Source organism: Cyrtonyx montezumae, unplaced genomic scaffold (assembly GCF_038088225.1).
Source record: "Cyrtonyx montezumae isolate F1298 unplaced genomic scaffold, pur_monq_1.0 scaffold_38, whole genome shotgun sequence".
NCBI lineage: Eukaryota > Metazoa > Chordata > Aves > Galliformes > Odontophoridae > Cyrtonyx > Cyrtonyx montezumae.
The window spans coordinates 660,284-672,899 of record NW_027072043.1 but is presented as its reverse complement, the minus strand read 5'-3'; positions in this window follow the sequence as shown (position 1 = coordinate 672,899).

Here is a 12,616-nt window from a genome sequence, read left to right as displayed (position 1 = left end):
ATTTTAAAAGAAGCTGGTGCGTGATAGGGGATATGAAAAATCAACTCGATGCCATGATCTTTGGCCCGAGAATTTAGAAGAGAATCTTTGAAATCAGTCCCATTGTCTGACTCAATTCTCTCTGGAGAACCATGTCACATTAGGACTTGTTTCTCGAGCCCTAAGATGATGTTTTGGGCAGCAGCATGGGGTACTGCATATGTTTCAAGCCTCCCAGTAGTTGCTTCCCCCATGGTAAGCACATAACGCTTGCCACTGCGAGGTCATCGCAAGGTGACATAATCATCCTGTCATGCCCCCCATATTTAGCATCTTGCGTGGAGGGAACCTTTCTTTGCCCATCCAGTTCAACAGAGGCAATCAAGGAGCCAGGAGGAGCTGTGTCTCATTGCTGATTACTTCAGAGGCAGCACAAACACCCTCGTATGCTGCCATGATCTCCTTCTCAGTTGGAGTGTAGCACTCCTCTGACCATCTGTACACCCGACTGCAGCATCAGAGGGGTCGGCCTTGGGTCTCACCAGAGGCTCTTTGCCAAAGACACCAAGTGGGATCTTTCTCTCCAGAAGCAGCGTAGAGGATGTTTACATCCTGTCCCATCCATACAGGCCCTAGGGCCACAGCACGGGCTATCTCCTGCTTAATGTGCTCAAAGGCCTGCTGCTGCTCAGGACCCCACAGAAAATCATTGTTTTTCCATATCACCGGATAGAGGGGGCTTACTATGAGGCTGTAGTTTGGGATTTACATCCTCCAAAAACCTACTACACCCAAAACAGACTGTCTCTTTCCTGCTAGTGGGTGGAGATATACTGGTGATTTTGTCAACCACATCTCCTGGGATATGACGACACCCATCTTGCCGTTTTACTCCTAGGAACTGAATTTCGTGGGTGATTCCCTTCACTTTGCTCCACTTACTAGAAAAACCAGCACCCAGAATTTGGTTTATTTGTTCTCATTTTTAAAAACTTCCTCTGCTGTATCACCCCTCTCTGGAAAGCATGGTTTGTTATCGCATTTAAAGTGGTAGTGTCACAGGGGTGGGATAACACACCCTCATCTGACACAGCCCTTGACAAGAAGAACAAAGCAAAACAAGCAAGCATACAAACAAAACCCACCCTAGTCGTCTTTGCAACACTGCTTAATGGATCCTTCCAAAAGTTCTCACTTTGGTCCCACTCAGGGCTAAGTAAAGCTTCCTTATGATGCCTCAGCTTAACTTAACATCAGTGGGAACCTGTTTGCTATGCCCGCCTTAAAGGTTGGAGACTTCCAGAAAAAATGACTCTTAGCTTTAATCCCACGACCACCAGTCAGTATCAACCCCTCCTTCTTCATCATTACAAACTGCCTTTGATCTTACACACACCTCTCCTGGCTACAAAAGACCCCATTCTAAAATTGAATTTTTCCCTCTAATTCCTCCAGTCAATCTCGATCAATTAATAACTTTGTGTTAGAAATGCTCTAAATCAAGGATTTGGGGTTAGGCAAAAATCTCAGTGGTAGCAGCAAATTTATTCATTATTGCAAGATTGGGAACACACCCCCTGCTGACAAGGGAGAAATTTCGCAACTCATCAGTGAAATCCATTGGTTATATACCCTGGGTCTGACGCAGGCAAACCTGTCCTGGCACTCTCTGGCTGAGCATCTCAGGCTCTCAGACTTCTGATTAAATTGCTACATACATTTCCATACAATGCCTGTTATCAATCCCCTCCCTTCCCCCCCTATCGTCAGGTATGATTTCATGACCTGTACTTTTTACGATGGTAGGACAATACATTCAATACTTTTTCACGAGTCCCATCCTTTACCAGGATTTCCGCTACACAATCTAATTCCCTTTCCCTAGTGCCAATGCCAATTTTACATAGGTGTCACGGTGTTATCCGTGACAGTGACCCAAGGGAAGCCGAGAAGGGAGAGAGGAGAGAAGAAGAAACTGCGTCAGTGGCCGCGCGGCCGCCCGAGCAGAGCCGCGCTCCGGGAGGGGGAGGGGGAAACGGCGGGAAGAGATGGGTCTACAAGAAAACAACGGCACGATCTGAGAAGGAACGGTAACTTTACTAAATCTAATAAAATTGAACAATTGAGAGAGAGAGATAAAAATTTCCAACCCAAAAGCTGTGAGCTTACGTTAAGGAGGACCTGCAGGGGAAGCACATGTGCTGAACCTCCACGGCAGCCCAGAGCAACGCGCCCAGACCGAGCGCCGCCTGCATCCGGTGCGGAGCTCCGCCCCTCTGCTGCTCCCCCAGCATTAACTCCTTCACTGCTGCGTGATGCTCTGATGTGGAATACCGGCATCAAAACCACAAAACCACAACATTCCACCCCTTATTCCACATCATCACATCATGCTTAACACACATCTATACATAACCAAACAGTAACAACTTGAGTTACATAGAAACATATATATATATATATATATATATATACATACATACACACGTAATTACAGACTGCATTCTCCCAGCATCAAAATCCCTTGTGGGACACACTGGACGTCCCCATTTTTATCCATTACCCACCAGGTGCACCCAGGTCCCTGCGCAAAAACGGTTCCACGGAGGGGTTTGCCCTTTCCAGAGGCTGGAAGGACCCACACCGCTTTTCCCAACATGCTCCTCACATGTACCACAGGGACCTTATCTCCCTCTATGGTCTGTAGGGAGCTGGACTGTGTAGGACCCTCTCGGTTGACTGATCCCCTAGTGTTGACCAGCCAGGTGGCTTCTGCCAGATGCTTCTCCCAGTACTTGAATGTCCCACCACCCATTGCTCTCAACGTGGTTTTTAACAACCCGTTGTAGCGCTCGATCTTACCAGCAGCTGGTGCATGGTAGGGGATATGGTAGATCCATTCAATGCCGTGTTCTTTGGCCCAGATATCCACAAGAGAATTTTTGAAATGAGTCCCATTATCGGACTCAATTCTCTCTGGAGTGCCATGTCTCCATAGGACTTGTCTCTCGAGCCCTAAGATGGTGTTTCGGGCGGTAGCATGGGGTACTGCGTATGTCTCAAGCCACCCAGTGGTCGCCTCCACCATGGTGAGCACGTAACGCTTACCATCGCGAGTTCGTGGCAAGGTGATATAATCAACCTGCCACGCCTCCCCATATTTATACTTTTCCCATCGCCCTTCCTGCCAGAGGGGTTTCATCCTCTTGGCCTGTTTAATTATGGCACATGTGTCACAGTCATGGATAACCTGTGCACCGGCATCCATAGTTAAGTCCACCCCTCGGTCTCTAGCCCACTTATAGGTCGCATCTCTTCCTTGATGGCCAGAGGTCTCATGGGCCCACCGAGCTAAAAATAGCTCTCCTTTGTTCTGCCAGTCCAAATCGATCTGAGACACCTCAATTCTGGCAGCTCGATCTACCTGATGGTTATTTCTCTGCTCTTCAGTAGCTCGATACTTGGGCACATGAGCATCTACATGGCGCACCTTTACACCCATACTTTTTGTTCGGGCAGCAATGTCTTTCCACAGTTCAGCAGCCCAAATAGGTTTACCCTTCCGTTGCCAGTTGTCCTCTTCCCACTGCTGCAACCACCCCCATAAAGCATTTGCCACCATCCAAGAGTCAGTATAAAGATATAGCATGGGCCACCTCTCCCGTTCAGCCACATCTAAGGCCAGCTGGACAGCCTTTACCTCCGCAAATTGGCTTGACTCTCCTTCTCCTTCGGTGGCCTCAGCAACTCGTCATGTGGGGCTCCACACAGCAGCCTTCCATCTGCGATGCTTCCCAACGATACGACACGATCCATCAGTGAAGAGGGCATACGTCTTTTCATTCTCTGGAAGTTCGTTATATGGTGGGGCTTCTTTAGCACGTGGTGTCACCTCTGATGGGGATGTTCCAAATTTCTTGCCTTCAGGCCAGTCCATGATCACCTCCAGGATTCCAGGACGGTTGAGGTTCCCCATCCGAGCTCGCTGTGTAATCAGTGCAATCCACTTACTCCAGGTGGCATCGGTAGCATGATGGGTGGGGGGAACCTTTCCTTTGAACATCCTATTCAGCACTGGCAGTTCAACACAGGCAGAGTGTAGCACTCCTCCAAACCCCTGTATGATCTGCTCCAAAATCCAAGGAGTCGGCCTCGGGTCTCTCCAGAAGCTATTTGACACAGACTCCAAGTGGGACCTTTCTCTCCAGCAGCAGTGTAGAGGATGTTCTTTACATCCTGTCCCATCCGTATTGTCCCTATGGCCACAGCACGGGCTATCTCCTGCTTAATTTGCTGAAAGCCCTGCTGCTGCTCAGGACCCCATGCATATTTATTCTTTTTTTGGGTCACTTGATAGAGGGGGCTTACTATGAGGCTGTAGTTTGGGATGTGCATCCTCCAAAAACCTACTACACCCAGAAAAGACTGTGTCTCTTTCTTGCTAGTGGGTGGAGACATACTGGTGATTTTGTCAATCACATCTCCTGGGATATGACTACACCCATCTTGCCATTTTACTCCCAGGAACTGAATTTCTTAGGCAGGTACTTTGTTCCATTTAATAGCAAAACCAGCACCCAGAAGAATTTGGATTATTCGCTCTCCTTTTTTAAAAACTTCCTCTGCTGTATCACCCCACACAACAATGTCATCAATGTACTGGAGGTGCTCAGGTGCCCCACCCTGTTCCAGTGTGGTTTGAATCAGCCCATGGCAGATGGTTGGGCTGTGTTTCCACCCCTGGGGCAAACGGTTCCAGGTGTACTGAACGCCCCTCCAGGTGAAAGCAAACTGTGGTCTGCACTCTGTGGCCAAAGGAATAGAGAAAAATGCATTGGCAATGTCAATAGTGGCATAACACTTGGCTGCTTTTGACTCCAGTTCATACTGCAGCTCCAACATATCTGGCAGAGCAGCACTCAGTGGGGGTGTGACATCATTCAGGCCACGGTAATATACCGTCAGCCTCCATTCTCCACTGGCTTTACGCACCGGCCATATGTGGTTGTAAAATGGTGAGTGAGTCTTGCTGATCACTCCCTGGCTCTCTAGCTGACGGATCAAGTGATGAATGGGGAGCAAGGAATCCCTGTTGGTGCGGTACTGCCGTCTGTGCACTGTGTTTGTAGCGATAGGTACCTGCTGCTCTTTCACTTTCAGTACCCCCACAACAGACGGATCTTCTGACAGGCCAGGTAAAACAGACAGCTGCTGAATGTTGTCTGCATCTACAGCAGCTATCCCAAAAGCCCATCGGTACCCCTTGGGATCCTTGAAATGTCCCCTTCTGAGATAGTCAATGCCGAGTATGCATGGAGCCCCCTGTCCAGTCACTATGGGATGCTTCTGCCAGGTTTTACCGGTGAGGCTTATTTCTGCCTCCAACACAGACAGTTCCTGAGAACCCCCAGTCATTCCAGAGATATAGATCAGTTCTGTCCCTTTATAACTCGAAGGCATCAGAGTGCACTGTGCACCAGTGTCCACCAGTGCCTTATATCTTTGTGGCTCTAATGTGCCAGGCCATCTTATCCACACAGTCCAATACACTCTATTATCCCTTTCCCTCCCCTGGCTGAGGGCAGGGCCCCTCTATTGGTTACCTGCAGTGACGGGAGCAATTTCATTGGTGGCTGATCTCTGCTGTAGTTCTCTCACCCGTGCTCGCAGTGCAGGAGTGGGTTTTTTATGCCACTTCCTCATGTCCTCTCCGTTTTCTCGTAAGAAGCTCCACATGGCCACACGTGACATGATGTTACTGCCGTCATTTGCTCGTGCAGAGGGGCGGTTGCCTTTGGTGGCCAAGAATTTCAACAGTTTGATAAATTGCTTCATCAGATTCTTTGGGTCATGCTCGTCTTCATCAGGTGTTTCCAATACTGACACAGGTTCATCCCTATTCATCAGTAATGACAGTTCCTCCAGTATAGTTTTCTTTATCTCACCTACTTCTTCTGCTACTATAGCTGCAATGGAAGCACGTGATGTTGGAAACTGTTGTTCAAAGTTTTGGAGTGTAATAATCAATTCATAAACTGGGAGTCTTCTGTCTTGACCCTCAAATCTATGGAACATTGCTACCAGTGTACTTGCGTACCTCTCTGGTGCTGTTTTTCAGAGCTTGTGATATACATCAGGTGTGCACCTTACTCTCTCAGGATCACAGTCCTGGTGTGGATTGTTAGGGACGAAATTGGGATCATACAGCATCTCTACTACAGCTGTTTCTCTCAAAAATTGGATGCCTTTCTCCACGGTGTTCCATCTTTCCACCTTAGGCTCCAGATCCTCTTTGTAAGGGTATCTATCCTTTACAGCCACTAGTACTCGTTCCCAGAGGGTAGCGACTCCATTCAGACATCTGCCAATTCCTCTGTCGATAGCTGGGTCTCGGGCAATGCTTGCCAGTTGGCGGGCTTCGCTGCCATCTAGGGGCACGCTGCTGGCACCGCTGTCCCAACACCGCAGCAACCAGGTGACAATAGATTCACCCGAGCACCGTACAAACTCCTTTCTTGAACCTTGGATTTCAGTCATCTTTAGGGGCCGACGAGTAGTGGTAACAGTGACTCCATCATCATCGCTGTCTTCTCCATGTCTCTCACTTTTCTTAGTGGCCTTTCTAGGTGGTGGTGGTAGTGGTGCTGAGGAGGGCCCCTCGCCTGGATCTTCCTCTTCTTCCTCTGCTTCTTCTTTCCGTTCTAGGCGCGAGGACGGCCGTGTCCATTTCTGGCCTTCCACAGGGGCAACCGACACTGATACCGGTGCTCCCTGTGATTGGTCAGGTCTAACTTGGAGGTTTTCATTTTTGCTTTGGACCTCGGTTTGGAAACCATTTCTCTCCAGAATATCAATTATAGCTCGATAAGCACAAGCCAGACCCCAAACAATCCATTCCTTCTCAGATCGTCCTGAGTCACATGACTCCTTACCTAAACACTCACTGAATTTCTCAGGGTCCCACAGGTGCTCAAGATCAAAATTGCATAACACCGGGGGTCCCCACGCTTCTAATTTCTTTCCTAATTTTTTCCACCTTCCCTGCCATTCAACACTCTCTGGTTTTGAGGAACGCTCCCTCCACATGATGTAAATTACTATTGCAGGGAGTGCATGCAGAAAAACAGATAACACAGTTGCCAGGCTGACATCCTGAATATAGGTAAAGACCTGAAAAGAGTAATTGGAAACCGTTCCAAATGCCGCATAATCTGTCACGTTAGCCAGGGTGTTTAGGCAGGAGGCATGTAACCCCCTCAGCACACTAAAGTAGCTGTATATATACATTACTCCGGTGCTGAACACGAGGAGCTTAAAAAGAAGCCAGCATGCTGTAAGGTACATGAAAAAACTTAGTCCATTCTGCACCAGATTTACAATGGAGTGCCAATACTGCACTGCCCGCATTCTCCACCAATAATTGTCACGGTGTTGTCCGTGACAGTGACCCAAGGGAAACCGAGAAGGGAGAGGGGAGAGAAAAAGAAACTCTGTCAGTGGCCGCGCGGCCGCCCGAGCAGAGCCGCGCTCCGGGAGGGGGAGGGGGAAACAGCGGGAAGAGATGGGTCTACAAGAAAACAACGGCACGATCTGAGAAGGAACGGTAACTTTACTAAATCTAATAAAATTGAACAATTGAGAGAGAGAGAGAAAAATTTCCAACCCAAAAGCTGTGAGCTTACGTTAAGGAGGACCTGCAGGGGAAGCACACGTGCTGAACCTCCACGGCAGCCCAGAGCAACGCGCCCAGACCGAGCGCCGCCTGCATCCGGTGCGGAGCTCCGCCCCTCTGCTGCTCCCCCAGCATTAACTCCTTCACTGCTGCGTGATGCTCTGATGTGGAATACCGGCATCAAAACCACAAAACCACAACACACCACTGACATTGCCAATGCATTCTTCTCAATTTCTTTGGCTAAGAGTGCAGTTCACAGTTTGCTTTTAACTGGAGGAGAGTTCAGTACACCTGGAACCGTTTGCCCCAGGGGTGGAAACACAGCCCAACCATTTGCCATGGGTTGGTTCAAACCACTTTGGAACAGGGCGGAGCACCTGAGCACCTCCAGTACATTGATGACATTGTTGTGTGGGGTGATACAGCAGAGGAAGTTTTTAAAAAAGGAGAGCGAATAATCCAAATTCTTCTGGGTGCTGGTTTTTCTAGTAAGTGAAGCAAAGTGAAGGGACTCACCCAAGAAATTCAGTTCCTAGGAGTAAAACGGCAAGATGGGTGTTGTCATATCCCAGGAGATGTGATTGACAAAATCACCAGTATGTCTCCACCCACTAGCAAGAAAGAGACAGTCTGTTTTGGGTGTAGTAGGTTTTTGGATGATGCACATCCCAAACTACAGCCTCATAGTAAGCCCTCTCTATCAGGTGATATGGAAAAACAATTATTTTGTGTGGAGTCCTGAGCAGCAGCAGGCCTTTGAGCAAATTAAGCAGGAGATAGCCCGTGCTGTGGCCCTAGGGCCTGTATGGATGGGACAGGATGTAAACATCCTCTACACTGCTGCTGGAGAGAAAGATCCCACTTGGTGTCTTTGGCAAAGAGCCTCTGGTGAGACCCAAGGCCGACCCCTCTGATGCTGCAGTCGGGTGTACAGATGGTCAGAGGAGTGCTACACTCCAACTGAGAAGTAGATCTTGGCAGCATACGAGGGTGTTTGTGCTGCCTCTGAAGTAATCAGCACTGAGACACAGCTTTTCCTGGCTCCTTGATTGCCACTGTTGAACTGGATGGGCAAAGAAAGGTTCCCTCCACGCAAGATGCTAAATATGGGGGGCATGACACGATGATTATATCACCTTGCGATGACCTCGCAGTGGCAAGCGTTATGTGCTTACCATGGGGGAAGCAACTACTGGGTGGCTTGAAACATATGCAGTACCCCATGCTACTGCCCGAAACACCATCTTAGGGCTCAAGAAACAAGTCTTGTGGCGACATGGCACTTCAGAGAGAACTGAGTCAGACAAAGGGACTGATTTCAGAAATTCTCTTCTAAATTCTTGGGCCAAAGCTCATGGCATCGAGTGGGTTTATCATATCCCCTATCACGCACCAGCTTCTGGTAAAATTGAAAGATACAATGGGTTGCTAAAAACCACGTTGAAAGCAATGTGTGGCAGAATGTTTAGCACTGGGAGAAGGATTTGTCAGATGCCACCTGTGTCAATGGCTTACGGGCAGGTTCGGCCTGACGATTAGTGCGAGGGACCCACGGACCCACGCCCCAGGAGAGGGGAAGGGGGAAAGGGAAAAGTAAAAAGTAAGATGGGCCTAGGAACAAAACAGCGGCAACGATCTGAGGAGGAAAGCTGTTATGGTTTTAAGATTTTTCAAATCATAAAACCATAAAAAAAGCTAATTTACTAAATAAGATACCAGAAAGCAAAATAACACAATGTAATACAATATAATTGGAATTAAAGCTAATAAATCAAATAAAATGAGCAAGAGAGATTGTCTGATAAACCGAAGGCCTTACGCTAACGCTGAAGGCAGATGGCAGCGAGCACCCACTGCTGAGTCGATTCCAAAGGAAAGAGCGTGTCCCGTGACCGAAGACAGTTTTTATCTTTCGCTCTGAGCGTAAACACGTAAGAACGCAAAGCATCGCAAAGTCCTCTGGGGAATGGAGTTCTTCTTCTCTTCTGAGACAGGGATACCTGGAACTATCGATGATCCACGGAGCTGGAGCATTAACACTTTAACTCTAAATGCACTACATGCATTTAGAGAATCTAATTGTCACGGTTTGCAGGACAGTTTGACCCGGTACCGCGACAATTGAGGCAGGGGACACATGGGCCCACACCCCAGGGAAGGGGAAGGGGGAAAAGGGAAAAGGAGATGGGAGATGGGCCTAGGAACAAAACAGCGGCAACGATCTGAGAAGGAAAGCTATTTTACTAAATAGATATCAGAAAGGAAAAATAACACAATATAATATAATATAATTGGAATTGAGGCAAATGAATCAAATAAAATGAGCGAGAGAGAGAGAGTGTCCGATAAACCGAAGGCCTTACGCTAACGCTGAAGGCGGACGGCTGCAACAAACACCCACTGCCGAGCTCGGTCCCGAAGGGAAGAGAGAGTCCCGTGACTGCAGACAGTTTTTATCTTTCCCTCTGAGCGTAAACACGTAAGAACGCAAAGCATCGCAAAGTCCTCTGGGGAATGGAGTTCTTCTTCTCTTCTGAGACAGGCATACCTGGAACTATCGATGGTCCACGGAGCTGGAGCATTAACTCTTTAACTCTAAATGCACTACATGATGTTATGATGTGGAATACCAGTACCAAAAATCATAAAACCATGACACTAATGTATCTTATAGGTTCATAGGTTCATAAGGTTGGAAAGGACCTACAAGATCATCCAGTCCAACCATCCTCCTATCACTATCTCTACCCAACTACTAAATAAAATCCCTTAGCACCTCATCTAAACGCTTCTTGAACAGCGCTAGGGATGGTGCCTCACCCACCTCCCTAGGCAGGCCATTCCAGTGCCTGGTCACTCTTTCAGAGAAAAAAAGATTCCTCAAATCTAATCTAAATCTTCCCAAGGGCAACATCTGGCCATTCCATCTCGTCCTGTCATTAGTCATCTGGGAGAAGAGGCCGACCCCCTCCTCAACAAAACCCCCCTTCAGGAAATGGTAGAGTGCAATAAGGTCTCCTCTGAGCCTCCTCTTCTCCAGACTAAACAATCCCAGCTCCCTCAGCCGCTCCTCATTGTGCTCCAGACCCCTCCCCAGTTTTGTTGCCCTTCTCTGAACACGCTCCAGGGCCTCAATGTCCTTCTTGTAGTGAGGGGCCCAAAACTGAACACAGTACTCGAGGTGCGGCCGTACCAGAGCTGAGTACAGGGGGATGATCACCTCCCTGCTCCTGCTGGCTGCACTATTTCTAATCCAGGCCAGGATGACGTTGGCCTTCTTGGCCACCTGGGCACACTGCTGGCTCATGAGCATCAACCAACACCCCCAGGTCCTTTTCCTCTCTACATTCTTCTCTACATTCTCTACAAGCCATTCTGCCCAAAGCCTATAGCATTGCATGGGGTTATTGTGGCCAAAGTGCAGGACCCGGCACTTGGTCTTATTGAACCCATTGAGCTCAGCCCAGCTGTTCAGCCTATCCAAATCCCTCTGAAGGGCCTCCCTACCCTCAGGCAGTTTGACACATCCTCCCAACTTGGTGTCATCTGCAAACTTACTGAGGGTACACTCAATTCCCTCATCTAGGTCATCAATAAAGATATTAAACAAGATGGGCCCCAAAACTGACCCTTGGGGGACACCACTCGTAACAGGATGCCAGCTGGACTTAACTCCATTCACCACCACCCTCTGGGCACGGCCCTCCAGCCAGTTCTCCACTCAGAGAAGAGTGAACCTGTCCACACCACGGGCTGCCAGTTTCCTCAGGAGAATACTGTGGGAGACCGTGTCGAAGGCCTTGCTGAAGTCCAGGTAGACTACATCAACAGCCTTTCCCTCATCTACCTGTCTGGTCACCCAGTCATAGAAGGAGATGAGGTTGGACAAGCACGACCTGCCCTTTGTGAACCCGTGCTGGCTGGGTCTGATCCCCTGGTTGCCATGCACGTGTCGTGTGATCTCCCTCAAGATCATCTGCTCCATTACTTTCCCTGATACCGAGGTCAGGCTGACAGGCCTGTAGTTCCCCGGGTCTTCCTTACGGCCTTTCTTGTAGATGGGAGTCACATCGGCAAGCCTCCAATCTTGTGGGACCTTTCCAGATAACCAGGAATGCTGATAGATGGCAGAAAGTGGCTCGGCAATCACCTCTGCCAGCTCCCTCAGCACCCTTGGGTGGATCCCATCTGGCCCCATGGACTTGTGGCAGTTCAGATGGAGGAGTAGATCTCTGACCGTCTCTGCTTGGATCACAGGGGGTGAATTATGCGCCCTATCCCGGAAAATGTCTCAGCAAAAGGCAATCGCCGGCTGCCCTGCTCTCGAGGACAGCATCTCCCTGCAGCTGGGTGAGCTCTTGTCCTAACCACTTCTCCTGGTTTCTCTGTTAGGTCTTCCTTTGAAGGTACCAGCACGGTTAACCTCTCTGCTGTACGAGGGCCAGCTCTGATGTTCGCTGGTGTCTATCTACAGACTGTAAGGCCACCCAGAAGGAACCGCCCTCAGCATAATTGGGAATGACCTCTTCCTCTTCTTCACGTTTTCAGTGGGGAAAAAGTGTGGTCAGGGTCTCACATTCTGCTTTGCAATTTACAAACCCTACACATCTTTCTGCAGGGCTTGTTCCTCTGAACTTTGATGTGATCAACGCTGCATCCTTTTGCTTTGTGCTGGGAACCCAGCTGTACATGTGACCTCCTCACATCAAAGCTCTCTGGAAAGCATGGTTTGTTATCGCATTTAAAGTGGTAGTGTCACAGGGGTGGGATAACACACCCTCATCTGACACAGCCCTTGACAAGAAGAACAAAGCAAAACAAGCAAGCATACAAACAAAACCCACCCTAGTCGTCTTTGCAACACTGCTTAACGGATCCTTCCAAAAGTTCTCACTTTGGTCCCACTCAGGGCTAAGTAAAGCTTCTTTATGATGCCTCAGATAACATCAGTGGGAGCCTGTT